At 47.2% G+C, this 17,463-nt stretch overlaps 1 pseudogene across 1 annotated transcript in view; it reads right to left on the bottom strand.

Moving 5' to 3' along the window:
• The window catches only part of LOC146869043 (E3 ubiquitin-protein ligase TRIM39-like), a 187,508-nt pseudogene that overhangs the window by 127,068 nt on the left and 42,977 nt on the right, over positions 1-17,463 (bottom strand). The window contains exon 3 of the transcript XR_014977258.1: positions 10,889-11,118. The product of XR_014977258.1 is annotated as an E3 ubiquitin-protein ligase TRIM39-like (transcript). The remainder of the gene's footprint in view (positions 1-10,888; positions 11,119-17,463) is intronic.

Below are 17,463 nucleotides of genomic sequence, written 5' to 3'. Positions count from 1 at the left end.
GTAGTATCCACTGTCATTATAATATGATCACCCCTTTTATATTCTATGGTATTGTAACTATGTTGATGGTTTTGATTTTAATCATTTGTCTGCTTGTATTAGCCAAAGTACTGCATCTTAGGACACGTGGTCTATAAAAATAAACTCTTTTTATTTACACCGTGTCTCTGTTGATTATTGTTGTGGACTGATGTGAGAATAATATACGAACAGGTATTTCCGATTCCCACCATTCCTGAGAATATACTGAGTCGCTTGTTCTGGGTTGTCTTTTCATTGGGACCGCCGAGCTAAATCTCGGATAACGAATGGGACACTTATGCTAGCCGGATACTGGGTTCTGGGTTCTGAGGCGAGTTTCTGGTACACCACAATTCACTGAGGTCCCGGGGTTCTACGCATAGTTCTGTGTATAAGCAGAATCCCTGCAACAACACTGTAGGCAGAACTGTACTTTATAGTGGGACGGGTAAGTGACACGCATGCAACACCGTAGGCTGTACTGACCTTTATACTGGGATGGGTTACTGATATGCATGTAACACCGTAGGCTGAACTGACCTTTATACTGGGATGGGTTACTGGCGTGCTTCAACACCGTAGGATGAACTGACCTTTATAAAGGGATGGGTTACGGACCGTGTACGAAACACCATACACTGAACTGACCTTTATACTGGGATGGATGAGTGACATGCATGCAACACCGTAGGCTGAACTGACCTTCATACTGGGGAAAGTTACTGATATGCATGTAACACCGTAGGCTGAACTGACCTTTATACTGGGATGGGTTACTGGCGTGCTTCAACACCGTAGGATGAACTGACCTTTATAAAGGGATGGGTTACGGACCGTGTACGAAACACCATACACTGAACTGACCTTTATACTGGGATGGGTGAGTGACATGCATGCAACACTGTAGGATGAACTGACCTTTATAATGGGATGGGTTACTGTCCGTGTACGCAACACCATAGACTGAACTGACCTTTATACTGGGATGGGCTACTGGCGTGCATGCAACACCGTAGGCTGACTGGAGCCTTACACTGGGATGGGTTACTGACATGCATGCAACACCGTAGGCTGACTGGAGCCTTACACTGGGATGGGTTACTGACATGCATGCAACACCGTAGGCTGACTGGAGCCTTACACTGGGATGGGTTACTGACATGCATGCAAGACTGTAGGCTGAACTGACGTTTATACTGGGATGGGTTAACGGCATGGGCACAGGGTCAAGACTCATTTACGTATGCCTAGGTTCAAACTGGAATGGCATGGGGAGCAAAAAGCTATGGATATAGGCTCAGATCTCTGTACTGGGGTGAATGTATGACATTGTTCTGCATTCTGTCCATCATTTGTTGTTCTTACTGGCATACATGCAACACCGCAGGCTGCTCTGACCTTTATACTGGGATGGGTTACTGGCATGCATGCAACACCTTAGGATGAACTGACCTTTATACTGGGATGGGTTACTGGCATGCATGCAAAAGCGTAGGCTGAACTGACCTTTATACTGGGATGGTTGAGTGATATGCATGCAACACCGTACGCTGAACTGACCTTTATACTGGGATGGGTTCCTGGCATGCATGCAACACAGTAGGCTGAACTGACCTTTATACTGGGATAGGTTACAACCATTTATGCCACACCATTGGCTGAACTGACCTTTGTACTGGGATGGGTTAATGGCATGGGCGCAGGGTTAAGCCTGATTTGAAGATGGCCGGGTTCAGCCTGGAATGGCATAGGGAGCAAAACACGATGGATTTAGGCCCAGATCTCTGTACTGGGGTGAATGTATGACATTGCTCTTCATTCTGTCCATAATTTGTTGTTTTTTCTGGCATACAGGCAACACTGTAGGCTGAACAGACCTTTATTCTGGGATGGGTTACTGACATGCATGCAACACCGCAGGCTGAACTGACCTTTATACTGGGATGGGTGAGTGACATGCATGCAACACAGTAGGCTGAACTGACCTTTATACTGGGATGGGTTACTGGCGTGCATGCAACACCGTAGGCTGAACTGACCTTTATACTGGGATGGGTGAGTGACATGCATGCAACACTGTAGGAGTAACTGATCTTTATTGTGCGATTGGAAAGTGACATGCACGCAAACACCGTAGGCTGAACTGACCTTTATATTGGGATGGGTTACTGACCGTGTACTCAACACCATAGACTGAACTGACCTTTATACTGGGATGGGTTATTGACATGCATGCAACACCGAAGGCTGACCTGAGCCTTACACTAGGATGAGTTACTGGCATGCGCGCAACATCGTAGGCTGAACTGACCTTTATATTGGGATGGGTTACTGGCATGCATGCAACACTGTAGGTTGAACGGACCTTTATACTGGGACGCGTTAACGGCATGGGCACAGGGTCATGACTGATTTACATATGCCTGGGTTCAAACTGGAATGGCATGGGGAGCAAAAAGCTGTGGATATAGGCCCAGATCTCTGTACTGGGGTGAATGTATGACATCGTTCTGCATGCGGTCCATTATTTGTAGTTTTTACAGGCATACATGCAACACCGTATGCTGCTCTGACCTTTATAATGGGATGGGTTACTGGCAGGCATGCAACACCGTAGGCTGAACTGACCTTTATTCAGGGATGGGTTACTGGCATGCATGCAACACTATAGGCTGAACTGACCTTTATTCTGGGATGGGTTACTGGCATACATGCAACACCGTAGGCTGAACAGATGTTCATACAGGGATGGGTTACTGACGTGCATGCAACACCGCAGGCTGAACTGACCTTTATTCAGGGATGGGTTACTGGCATGCATGCAACACTATAGGCTGAACTGACCTTTATTCTGGGATGGGTTATGGCATGGATGAAACACCGTAGGCTGAACTGACCTTTATACTGGGATGGGTTACTGGCATGCATGCAACACCAGAGGCTGAACTGACCTTTATACTGGGAAGGGTTACTGGCATGCATGCACCACCGTAGGCTGAACTGACCTTTATACTGGGATGGGCTACTGGCGTGCATGTGACACCTTAGGATGAACTGACCTTTATATTGGGATGGGTTACTGGCATGCATGCAACACAGTAGGCTGAACTGACCTTTATACTGGGATGGGTTACTGGCATGCATGCAACACAGTAGGCTGAACTGACCTTTATACTGGGATGGGTTACTGGCGTACATGTGACACCTTAGGATGAACTGACCTTTATATTGGGATGGGTTACTGGCGTGCATGTGACACCGTAGGCTGAACTGACCTTTATACTGGGATAAAATGTAAATTTGATACTTGTATAGTGCACTACTCACCCGCAAGGGTCTCAAGGCGCTTGTACGAATACCGCTGTGGAATCCATCCTGGCTTTCCCTGTGAGGCGTCCACTCCTGGGCACCCCCAAGGTGGAGGCCAGGCATCCTTAGCGTTGTGGGGGCCGTTGTGGAGATTAAGCAAGCTATTGCCCAGAGTTGCAGAGTGGGACTCCATGATTGGAATAGGCACCGAGGCGAGAATGATCAGGTCCGTGGAATTTTTGAGCCCAAGACCCGCCGAGGCGGGGAATTGAACCCTGGTCCCGGGCTAGACCTCTGCATCAGGGTCTGCCGCTCTAATCATTGAGCCACACTTCTCCACGTGAGTGAGTGACATGCATGCAACACTGTAGGAGTAACTGATCTTTATTGTGGGATTGGAAAGTGACATACACGCAACACCTTTATACTGGGATGGGTTAACGGCATGGGCACAGGGTCAAGACTGATTTACATATGCCCGGGTTCAAACTGGAATGGCATGGGGAGCAAAAAGCTGTGGATATAGGCCCAGATTTCTGTACTAGGGTGAATGTAGGACATCGTTCTGCATTCTGTCCATCATTTGTAGTTTTTACAGGCATACATGCAACACTGTAGGCTGAACTGACCTTTATACTGGGATGGGTTACTGGCAGACATGCATGCAGCACCGTAGGCTGAACTGACGTTTACTCTGGGATGGGTTACTGACATACCTGCAACACCTCAGGCTGAACTGACCTTAATTCCGGGATGGGTTACTGGTGTGCATGCAAAACCGTAGGCTGAACTGACCTTTATACTGGGTTGGGTTACTGACGTGCATGCAACACCGGAGGCTGAACTGAGCTTTATACTGGGAAGGGTTACTGGCAGACATGCATGCAACACCGTAGGCTGAACTGACCTTTATAATGGGATGGGTTACTGACCGTGTACGCAACACCATACACTGAACTGACCTTTATACTGGGATGGGTGAGTGACAAGTATGCAACACCGTAGGCTGAACTGACCTTTATACAAGGATTGCTTACTGGCAGACATGCATGGAACATCGCAGGCTGAACTGACCTTCATACTGGGAAAAGTTACTGGCATGCATGCAACACCAGAGGCTGAACTGACCTTTATACTGGGATGGGTTACTGGCGTACATGTGACACCTTAGGATGAACTGACCTTTATACTGGGATGGGTTACTGGCATGCATGTGACACCTTAGGATGAACTGACCATTATATTGGGATGAGTTACTGGCGTGCATGTGACACCGCAGGCTGAACTGACCTTTATACTGGGATGGGTTACGGGCTTGCATGCAACACTGTAGGCTGAACTGACCTTTACATTGGGATGGGTGAGTGACATGCATGCAACACAGTAGGCTGAACTGACGTTTATAATGGGATGGGTTGCTGACCATGTACGCAACACCACAGACTGAACTGACCTTTATACTGGGATGGTTGAGTGACATGCACGCAACACCGTAGGCTGAACTGACCTTTATACTGGGATGGGTTACTGGCGTGCATGCATCACCTTAGGATGAACTGACCTTTATATTGTGATGGGTTACTGGCATGCATGCAACACCGTAGGCTGAAGTGACCTTTATACTGGGACCATTATACTGGGATGGGTGAGTGACATGCATGCAACACCGTAGGCTGAATTGACCTTTATACTGGGACCATTATACTGGGATGGGTGAGTGACATGCATGCAACACCGTAGGCTGACCTGACCTTTATATTGGGATAGGTTACAATCATGTATGCAACACCATTGCCTGAACTGACCTTTATACTGGGATGGGTTAATGGCATGGGCGCAGGGTCAAGACTGATTTGCAGATGGCTGGGTTCAAACTGGAATGGCATGGGGAGCAAAACACGATGGATTTAGACCCAGATCTCTATACTGGGGTGAATGTATGACATTGCTCTTCATTCTGTCCATCATTTGTTGTTTTGTCTGGCATACATGCAACACTGTAGGATGAACAGACCTTTATACTGGGATGGGGGAGTGATATGCATACAACAACATAGGCTGAACTGACCTTTATACTGGGATTGGTTACTGACATGCATGCAACACCATAGGCTGAACTGACCTTTATACTGGGATGGGCTACTGGTATGCATGCATGCAACACAGTACGCTGCAATGACCTTTATACTGGGATGGGTTACTGACATGCATGCAACACCGTAGGCTGAACTGACCTTCATACTGGGGAAAGTTACTGGCATGCATGCAACACCAGAGGCTGAACTGACCTTTATACTGGGATGGGTGAGTGACATGCATGCAACACCTTAGGGTGAACTGACCTTTATATGGGATGGGTCAGTGACATGCATGCAACACCGTAGGCTGAACTGACCTTTGTACTGGGATGGGTGAGTGACATGCATGCAACACCGGAACTGAACTGACTTTTATAATGGTATGGGTTACTGACCGTGTACGCAACACCATAGACTGAACTAACATTTATACTGGAATGGGTGAGTGACATGCATGCATCACTGTAGGCTGAACTGACCTTTATTCTGGGATGGGTTACTGGTGTGCATTCAACATCATAGGCTCAACTGACCTTTATACTGGGATGGGTGAGTGACATGCATGCAACACCGTAGGGTGAACTGACCTTTAAACTTGGATGGGTCAGTGACATGCATGCAACACTGTAGGCTGAACTGACCTTTATACTGGGATGGGTTACTGACCGTGTACGCAACACCATACACTGAACTGACATTTATACTGGCATGGGTGAGTGACATGCATGCAACACTGTAGGATGAACTGATCTTTATTGTGGGATGGGTGAGTGACATGCATGCAACACTGTAGTCTGAACTGACCTTTATACTGGGATGGGTTAACGGCATGGGCGCAGGGTCAAGACCGATTTACATATGCCTGGGTTCAAACTGGAATGGCATGGGGAGCAAAAAGCTATGGATATAGGCCCAGATCTCTGTACTGGGGTGAATGTATGACATTGTTCTGCATTCTGTCCATCATGTGTTGTTTTCACTGGAATACATGTAACACCGTAGGCTGCTCTAACCTTCATACTGGGATGGGTTACTGGCATGCATGCAACGCCGTAGGCTGAACTGACCTTTATACTGGGATGGCTTAGTGACATGCATGCAACACCTCAGACTGCACTGACCTTTATTCTGGGATGTGTTACTGGTGTGCATGCAACACTGTAGGCTGAACTGACCTTTATATTGGGAAGGGTTACTGACCGTGTACGCAACACCATAGACTGAACTGACCTTTATACTGGGATGAGTGAGTGACATGCACGCAACACCGTAGGCTGAACTGACCTTTATACTGGGATGGGTTACTGACATGCATGCAACACAGTAGGCTGACCTGAGCCTTACACTGGGATGAGTTACTGGCATGCGCGCAACATTGTAGGCTGAACTGACCTTTATATTGGGATGGGTTACTGGCATGCATGCAACACTGTAGGCTGAACTGACCATTATACTGGGATGAGTTAACGGCATGGGCGCAGGGTCAAGACGATTTACATATGCCTGGGTTCAAACTGGAATGGCATGGGGAGCAAAAAGCTATGGATATAGGCCCAGATCTCTGTACTGGGGTGAATGTATGACATCGTTCTCCATTCTGTCCATCATGTGTTGTTTTCACTGGAATACATGTAACACCGTAGGCTGCTCTAACCTTCATACTGGGATGGGTTACTGGCATGCATGCAACGCCGTAGGCTGAACTGACCTTTATACTGGGATGGGTTACTGGCATGCATGCAACTCCGTAGGCTGAACTGACCTTTATATTGGGATGGGTGAGTGATATGCTGTTACATCCTGCTTTTCCTCCTTCTCTGTCCTTCTTTAGTGTTTGTTCTAAGCTGCTCAGCCTGTATCTATGATGTTATTTAGAGTTCCTTTGTGTATGTTTGATTCTACTGTCAGTTATATCTGAGTCTGAGCAGCAGGGTAGCTGCTCCCGGTGGGGCCTTGACTGGGACCTTTACTGAATTACATTCTTACTTGTATCCTGTATATTAATTCTTGATTACTAAGAATAAACCTACATCTGGACGCAGCAACCAAGGAGTCATCTTTATTTTTATGAAATGTTACATATGCATACAACACCGTAGGCTGAACTGACCTTCATACTGGGATGGCTTACTGGCAGGCATGCATACATCACCGTAGGCTGAACTGACCTTCATACTGGGATGGGTTACTGGCGTGCATACAACACCTTAGGATGAACTGACCTTTATACGGGGATGGGTTACTGGCGTGCATGCAACACCGTAGGCTGAACGGACCTTTATACTGGGATGGGTTACTGACATGCATGCAACACCGTAGGCTGAACGGACCTTTATACTGGGATGGGTTACTGGTGTGCATGCAACACCGTAGGCCGAACTGACCTTTATACTGGGATGTGTGAGTGACATGCATGCAACACCGCAGGCTGAACTGACCTTTATAATGAGATGGGTTACTGATCATGTACACAACACCATAGACCGAACTGACCTTTATACTGGGATGGGTGAGTGACAAGCATGTAACATTGTAAGCTGAACTGACCTTTATACTGGGATTGTTTACTGGCAGGCATGCATGAAACATCGTAGGCTGAACTGACCTTTATACTGGGATGGGTGAGTGACATGCATGCAACACCGTAGGCTGAACTGACCTTTATACTGGGATGGGTGAGTGACATGCATGCAACACCGTAGGCTGAACTGAGCTTTACACTGGGATGAGTTACTGGCATGCATGCAACACCGTAGGCTGAACTGACCTTTATACTGGGATGGGTGAGTGGCATGCATGCAACACCGTAGGCTGAACTGACCTTTATACTGGGATGGGTGAGTGACATGTATGCAACACCGTAGGCTGAACTGACCTTTATACTGGGATGGGTTACCGACATGCATGCAACACCGTAAGCTGAACTGACCTTTATACTGAGATGGGTTACTGACATGCATGCAACACCGTGGCCTGAAGTGACCTTTATACTGGGGTGGTTTACTGGCATGCATGCAACACTGTAGGGTGAACGGACGTTTATTCGTGGATGGGTTACTGGCATGCATGCAACACTGCAGGAAGAACTGACGTTTATTCTGGGATGGGTTACTGGCGTGCGTGCAACACTGCAGGCTGAACGGACCTTTATAATGGGATCGGTTACTGACATGCATGCAACACTACAGGAAGAACTAACCTGCATATTGTGATGGGTGAGTGGCGTCCATGTAACACTGCAAGCAGAATACATCAGTATATTGTAAAAGTGCCATTAGCCTAAATGAGTCCTGTAGGTAAAACTAACCTGCAAGGATGCGGCAAACTGAACTTGGAGATAAAACTTTCACTTTTGGCCAGGAGTGGCATTTATGCATTATTATTGAAACCATTAAAACTCCGCTAGAAATTATGGTCTACAATCTTCTACCAAAATCTTAGCTTTTTATGGGTTTTAATCTTCGGGTCCTGGATGCAGACATGGTCTTGTATCTTAAATTCAGATTCAAAATTAAAGATAAAAAGGAGGCTGCGAGGTCCCTTTGCAATGTCCAGGCTGCTGGATCAGGGGGCCATCTGGGAAAGCAGTGCAAGGAACTACCAGTGTGTTTGATCCAGTGTTTCTAAACTTTCCTCAAGAGGTCACCTCATAAGGTCTGGTCCATCACCTTAGAATGACACGAGAGGTCACATCAACAAGTCAGGAGTATTCACTCTAGAGTGACACAAGAGGGTCATATCAAGAGGTCAGAGTTCGCCATTCTAACACGAGGCAGAAGGCCTCTTCTTTAATAAGCAAAAACCTCTCAGATTGTAGGTCTTTCTGCCCCATTTTGTCTTGCAAATTTTGACATGAAACAAAATTCTACATTTTTATCTGTATCGGTGGTGGCTTGAGCCCCAAACTGGTGACCTGGGGAACATGGATACATTTTGTGGGAAGGGCCCACATTGCACTCTAACTTGAGAACGCCCCTCCTCAAGTGGGCTCAAGTGCTGCACAAACACTCTATTTTTTCCTGGAAACAGAAATGGCACCTCAATATGCGTTTAGGTTGAATTTATTAAGTGAAGTAGGTTTCTGTACAAACATTGACAGTCCATGGTCATTATCAACAAATTCAATTTAGACTTTTTCAGAATTGGCCATGGAACCAGAGAGGGGTGCTCCCTTCGCCCTCACCTAGTGCCCTTTGCACAGAGCCATTTCTCAGGAAGCTCATTGGCTGTGAACTTATTATCCCCCTTGCGCAGAGCATCACTGTTAAAGGAATAGCGTATGACCATGATAAGGAAGTTTATTTCTCTAAGTCCATCCTAGGCCATATTGGTGAAGACTTTGGTTACACTACAGGATCTCGAGAATATACAGTTATAAATGAATTATTTCTTGCTACCGGGCAGCAGTTTGGGGAAATTCACTTCGCACATTCAGTAATATATCTGAGGGTGACCTGTAGTCATGGCCAGTCACTGTCCTTCAAACTAAGGTCATACATATGCTACCAGGACCTTCCTGTTTCATAAAATTTGTGGGCCCACATGGTAAATATTATATATTTATGCAAATGTATACACCTTTCAGTTCCTTGCCTATTTTTGTGACCACTTTGTATTTCATGCAGCAATCTTTACCTTAATCTAGCGGCACAAAAAAACCCAGTGAGCTTACCGTTACCCATTCTAAGTGACCAATTATATAGCTCACTGTTTACTCTAACAAGAGGTTGGTGTGAGAGAAAATACATGGCCACCTTCATTAAGAGAAAACTAAGTGCTATAGAGCAGAAATGTTTTCAAACTTTTGAGACAAGTGAGAAAGATGGGTTCATTCCCATTCACTCAGGATTATGCCTCTCATTATGTTATCTATTTTTATCTTGTTTTATAACGTTTTGCTCTTTGGTCTCCACATGTTATTTACCATCACTATAATTCTTTGATATGTTGCAACCTCCCTAACAAAAAAACATACATAAAAATAACTAGTCTTTATATTCAGGTCGGTGTGATATAAGACACTGGAAGCCGTCGTCTTCAACCAGGTTATTGTATCACCAAAGCTCTCCACTAGACAGGAACATCTGCCGGCAATGATCCAACCAATGGGCGTTAGTCACCGCGGGGTCAGCATTCCAAAGTCAGGGAGAAACCACTGGAACCGAGTGCGGTATGTGTCTGTTGTGTCCAAGGGCGACTTAACCCATGAAACACAGGAGAGTAGAACAATGGGTTAAAGACAGTATGTGACACTGTAGGAAGTCACGTTAAATCCCCCGTCTCTATACTGTATGGGCTTACAAAAAAGGGGGCATTGTAAATAACCCCCATCGGTTTGTTTTGGGCGGCTGTCATAGTGCATGGGGTCACTGTGCATTGAATCGGTCAGGAGATCGTTTGGGTTACCATCACACATTTAACCCTGCATGCAAAGTATGAATATTTCTTCTCATCTTTGAATTTATCAAAATATATCTCACCTTCAGGAGTTCCCACACTGGCTCCTCACACTTTTTTCTATCTCTGCTGTCAGGACCCTGAGAGAGGTGATTTGATTGGACACTCTGGTGATATTTGCATTTTCTACCATGGTGATTTTCTTCTCCATCTCTTGTAGTCTTCTGTGCAGTGTTTGCTCATTCTCTTTCAGGAGTTGCCGCAGTTTTTCATATTCAGATTCAAATTTCTGCTTCTCGGTTCTTAACTTGTCCTGTTAGAAGCAAAGAAATGCTGGTTAGATATTATGAAGCTTCCAGCTAGCACTGACATCCTTTGAGTGGGAGTCTTCAGGGGGGTGGGTGGGCTGAGGTTCTTTCAAATTTCAGAACACTAACATGCTTTTACTCATTTCTGAAAGGCAGTCTATCTAAGTATCTTCCATTCTAGGTCCTTCTCAAACTCCTGCCGTCTCCCCACAGACCCCTCATGAACCACAGAGATCAGAATTTGTAAAGCTGCAGGGAAGTTCGATCCATGGAGAAGTCACAAGGGCAGAGACTGTCAAAGACCCAGAGACAGACTGAGTGGAAAGCCTGACTGAAGTAAAGTGTGAGTGAGTGCGAGTGACATGTTAACATGTAAGTGAGGTGGAGCCACGAACATTTAGTGCTTGGGATGGAAGATAGGAGATTTGAGGGGTAGGGAATAAACCATATTACCAGGGCACTGGATGTACAGAAGACACTGACATTAACCTACTATGTCCCTCAATTAGGATTATATGGTGGGTAATTTCACATCTAAAATTATATCCGACATACACGTATTCTGCTGTACAAAGGAGAATGACCATATACATCACCGTTACTGCACCAATTTCTGAAGGTGGTTCACAAATTCATATAGAAGATGGGTGAAAAGGTTGGTCAGACATCCCGTCCTATCCTAGGTTAGGAGGATGGGAGTTATCAGGTGAGTTACGTTTCACCCCAGCCTCGAATAGGAGGGGTTCAGCCGCTGAGAGAGGTAGGTCTCTCTGGCGTCAACATGAAGAGCTGGACTCAGAAATACTGTGGAGTAGGTATGTCTCCACTCCAGGTAGAGGGTTGTGCTCCTGTATGTGTCACTAGTATACAGGTAGAGGGCTGTGTTCCTGTGATGCGTCACTAGTATACAGGTGGAGGTTTCTGCTCTTGTGATGTGTCACTAGTATACAGGTAAGGGGTTGTGCTCCTGTATGTGTCACTAGTATACAGGTAGAGGGCTGTGTTCCTGTGATGCGTCACTAGTATACAGGTGGAGGTTTCTGCTCCTGTGATGTGTCTCTAATATACAGGTGGGAGGTTGTGCTCCTGTGATGTGTCACTAGTATACAGGTAAGGGGTTGTGCTCCTGTATGTGTCACTAGTATACAGGTAGAGGGCTGTGTTCCTGTGATGCGTCACTAGTATACAGGTGGAGGTTTCTGCTCTTGTGATGTGTCACTAGTATACAGGTAAGGGGTTGTGCTCCTGTATGTGTCACTAGTATACAGGTAGAGGGCTGTGTTCCTGTGATGCGTCACTAGTATACAGGTGGAGGTTTCTGCTCCTGTGATGTGTCTCTAATATACAGGTGGGAGGTTGTGCTCCTGTGATGTGTCACTAGTATACAGGTAAGGGGTTGTGCTCCTGTATGTGTCACTAGTATACAGGTAGAGGGCTGTGTTCCTGTGATGCGTCACTAGTATACAGGTGGAGGTTTCTGCTCTTGTGATGTGTCACTAGTATACAGGTAGAGGGCTGTGTTCCTGTGATGCGTCACTAGTATACAGGTGGAGGTTTCTGCTCCTGTGATGCGTCACTAGTATACAGGTGGGAGGTTGTGCTCCTGTGATGTGTCACTAGTATACAGGTAAGGGGTTGTGCTCCTGTGCGCTATCATTAGTATACAGGTAGAGGATTGTGCTCCTGTGTTCTGTCTAGCATGCTGGTATACGGTTAATAAGAAAATGCCCTTTTTGTATGATCACCCCCACACTTTCCTCCAATGCTGATGGTTTTGATGCTGAAAGTGCACTGGAACCTGCTAATCAGGCCCCAGTGCCAGTTCACTCTCCCTAAAATACGGCGCATGAGAATTGGTAACCCTAATTGGCAAGAACTTTAACTCCCCTTATAAGTCCTTGGTAAGTGGTACCCAGGACATGGGAATTAAAGGGATCTCCAGGGCCTGAAGCACCGATTATGCTATCCTAAGTGGCCCAAGTAAACAGATGACAGGCGCCTTGCCATTGCAGACTACATGAGCAGTGCCAGTTGTTCCACCTCCACTTTGCCTTCACCACGAGTGGTAAGGTCACAGCACTATTTTTAATATATGCCAGTCTTCCCTAATGTATGGCTCCTAAGCCCAGGAGGAACAGTTGTGAGAAAGTGCCATCTTTCTTGCATGGTATGCCCCCACTTTTTGCTGAATGTACTTTGACTGAGTGTGCCCTGGACTCCTGCTAATCAGGCGCCCAGGGCCTATGTTCCTTCCCTAAAACAAAACCCAAATTGGCAAACCCTGGCCCATGGTAAATGGTACCCTAGGTACCCAGGGCCTTGTGACCAGGGAAGGCCTCTAAGGGCTGCAGCACTCCTTGTGCCACCCTTAGAGGCCCTGTATCCTTACACACACACACACTGCCCTTGCAGGCTGAGTGTTTGGGTGCAAGACAAAAACAAAGTCGACATGACACACATCCCTGTGTGCCATGCCCATCACCTACACTGCCATGGCATACATCAGCCACCCCTCTAGCTGGGTGCCTTGTGCCAATGGTGTGGGCACAGGAGCAGGAGCCCTGTTCCCCTACAGTACCCAGGTCAATTCCTGAGCACTGTAAGTGCAGTGCTGCCATTTAAGAGTACATGGTGCTGGGAGCTCGTCAAACACGAGCTCCACAGCACCATAATGGCAACACTGAAGTCTGAGAAGTTTGGTATCAAACTTCTCAGCACATTAAACCCACACTGATGCCAGTGTGGGATTTAATGTACCAAGCACCCCAGAGGGCATCTTCGAGATGCCCACTCAAACCAAACCTACGATCCACATCTGCTCTGAGGCTGCCTAGGCTCCCACACCGCAGACATGTTGCCGGACCCCTGGGTAGAAGAGCCCCTGCTCTCCTGGGCCTGCAACAATGCACATACTGGGCGAGGTGCTAAATCTCCTCCCCCAGGATGGGCAGGGGGAAGCTTCAAAGGCATGCCGCCTCTGTGAGCTTCCCCAGGCCCCTGCAACCCACCACTCTGGTGGGAAGCTTTGGCCGGAAACCCCAAATAAGGACAGGGGATGTGCCAGCCTGCCCACCCCACCCCTCAGGTGGGGGAGGCAAGGTGAAGCACATCTCCGGGCTCGCGCCATCTTGAAGATGGGGAGCCCTGCCCTATCAGGACTAGGCTACTGCCCCCCTCCCACAGGAGAGAGGCAGGATAGGGGGTGTACTCACCCCAGGACAGGGACCCATTGGTCCCTGCCCTTCACCTACCTGTAACGCCCCTAAATCTAGTATTTAGGGGCACCCTGAACCTTCCTTCCCTAGATTCCAGATTCAAAACTACAAAGAAGAGCAAGAAGAAAGAAGACCTGCCCTGCAGCTGCTAAAAAGAGGAAGACACCAACTGCTTTGGCCCCAGTGCTACCGGCCTGTCGACCCTCGAACCTGCTCCTTCTCCAACCCGGCATCTCTTGTGGCCAGCAACCTCACCAACCCCGGAGGACCTGGCTACCTTTTGGCTCTAAGCCCCTGGGACTCCCATGAGTAGAGGCTCTACTCAAAACCTATCTCTAACCCCTGGCAGCAGCCCGGAACCGCAAACCCAGCACACTCTGCACCAGCCAAGCCGGGCCAGTGCCGGAGTGGACAAAGACCACGAGGACGACCCCACGGCGATTGCGACCCCGAGTCCGGCACCCAAGGACCTCCCTCGACTCTCCTGAAGAAGCCTGCAGCCTCAGAACCCGGTGCCCCCCCTACCGCGATCAACAGGGGGTAAGATTTCCCGACACCAAAAGGCATCCCTGCCCGCGGCGCCCCGCGGCCCCCTGTGCCCAATCCCGGGGTACCTACCTATCCTCCAACTACCCAACTTACCTCTCAAAGTGGTGGTAGCACCTGAAGAGTCCTCGTCCCCGAGCTTGCAGTCTTTTCTAAACCGGAGATTTCCCATTGAAATCAATAGAGCGCCCAACGGCTCAAAAGCACCCTGCACCCAGCCGCCCGAGTGGCCCTGGCAGTGCAAACTCTACACCTACCTACTTCCCCACTTGCCCTGAGTAAGTGACCAGGAGCCCAGCACCCACAGCCACGTGGCTTGCTAGTCAGCAGCCACCAACCAAGGCCCCCCCTATCCCTCATAGGATAACATTGGGCCTAACTCTCTCTGCACCCGGCCGCCCTAGAGTCGCTGAGGGTGAACCAACTGTACCTACCTGACCCTGGGGGACCCCTGAGTCGATGCCCAGAACCTCAACCCTGCCAGTTGAGTACTTACCTTTAAACCGCTAACTCTATTTTCTTCATAGGGTAACATTGACTGGCTTTCTCTTGAAATTTCTTCTAAGTGTCGACTTTTCAAATCTTAAAATATTCACCAAAAATCAGCCAAGTAACGAAAACCAAATTACTCACCTGCTCTTAGGTGAGCTCCCAGTGCTGGATCTTGGTGCCCAGTACTGACTCTGAAAGATACTTACAACTGTACTTACCAGTAACTCAATGTTCTTCCATAGGAAACCATTGACTGTTTTTCTGTGAAATTTCTTCTAAGTGTCAATTTCTGCAATCTTTAAATATTCTTTAAAAATCGTATAGTATCTGAAAACGTAATTACTTACCTGTTTTGGATAAAGGTCCCAGTACTGAGTCTAGGTACCCAGTACTGGATTACAAAAGTAACGAGAACCTACTGTACCTGCAACTTGAATTTTCTTCCATAGGGAATCATTGACTGTTTTCTCTGAAATATTTTCTAAGTGTCAACTTTTGAAATAGCTAAATATTGTTTAAAAATCATCACAGTAATTAAGTCGACTTTCATCACTTGATTCTAAGAACTGACCCAGGACTGAATCTAGGATCCAGTCCTGGAATTCCAAAAGTAATCCTACAAGTAATCTGTTGCAAATAACTTAAAATTTCCATTGAGCTCAATGCATTGTTGTGTTTAAAATAGTGTTGCCTATTGCAACCACTTGTAACTGTTTACAAAAGTCAATTGCATATTGCAAAAGTATTTATATAAAGCATCTCATTCTGAGAAAGTATATTTTAATGCCAAGTGTTGGTTCTAAAATAAAACAAGCATATTTTTTTTAATATAAACTATTGGCCTAGAGTTCAGTTATTGAGTGTGTGAGACCATTTGCTGGCGGAGTGTGTACAACAAATGCTTTACACTGTCCTCTGATACTGCCTTACTGCTCGACCAAGCTACCACTTTAGAGAGTAAGGTTATATCCAACTTTAACCTCTGTCAAACCCTTGGGGATTGTGGACTCTGTACACCCTGTACCTATTAGGGAACAGTATATACAGAGCCACTTTCTCACAACAGTGCATTTTATTAAAGGTGTGTACATGTAAGTTTGCGCTTATATGTCCCTGAAATAGCCTCCTTCCATTAGAGGCTACTATAGGTGTTCCGGGGGGAGGGGGGGCATAGGATAGCATTGACATTCCCAGGTTACCAGCTCCATTATGGTCCCAATGAAAAGCGTCATGTTTGGTATCACCAAACCCGACTTTTTCCTAAAGTAGGATTTAATGTAACATGCACCCAGGTGGTAACCATAGAGGTTGCCCTCCTGGTTGCCCCAGTCTCTGCCCAAGGCACACTTACAACCCAGACAGGCAGGAAAATTGAGTAGTCAGAAGGCGTACACTTCCAGTAGGTTAGCCACACCCCTAGAGTGGGCTACCTGGTCTGTACAGACAAAGTAAGATTCTGCCATTATTAAAAGTGGTAGAATAGAGGCATCTGGGTGGAAAAGGTGCCACACTCCCTCAGAAATGGTCACCTCAGGGGCAGAAAAGCCACTGCTGCTAGAGACCATTGGCTACTAGCTCCCGCACCCCTAAATTTATGGATTTATGGGGCTCCGCTGGCACTAGTACCTCAGGTCTGATCGACTTGCAACAAAGGACAAAGAAGAGACCAGAGTCTGCGACTTCGGGACCTGCAGAAAGAAAAGGCACCAAAGACTGCACCAGTGGCAACCACCCTGCAACTGCACGCCTGAAACTCGCCCCGCAGCAGAGACAAATACCAAAGGAAAGAGGAACCCCTCTGCAAGCCTAAGGCAACTCCAGAACTTCCTTGGACCAACAGTACTAGACCACTGCAGCCTGCAGGCAAGAACAGGACTTCTGGATCCAAAGAATCTCTGGCCATCGGACCCCTCAAGGGAATCGCCAGAAGGAAAATGATTTAGAGCATGGTTGGAAGCAGTGCTGACCTCCAGCAAGGTTCAGGTGGCTGCCATTTTCCCTCAGACTCCAGGACCTCGAAACGACCAAATGCTGATCTTGCTGTTACCAGGGCTAGTTAGTGGCCAGCCAGGCTACCACTACCTTTACCGAATGCCA

The sequence above is a fragment of the Triturus cristatus genome, chromosome 1_1, assembly GCF_964204655.1.
Source record: "Triturus cristatus chromosome 1_1, aTriCri1.1, whole genome shotgun sequence".
NCBI lineage: Eukaryota > Metazoa > Chordata > Amphibia > Caudata > Salamandridae > Triturus > Triturus cristatus.
Note: the sequence above shows the minus strand (reverse complement) of the source record. Positions and strands in the feature narration are given on the sequence as shown.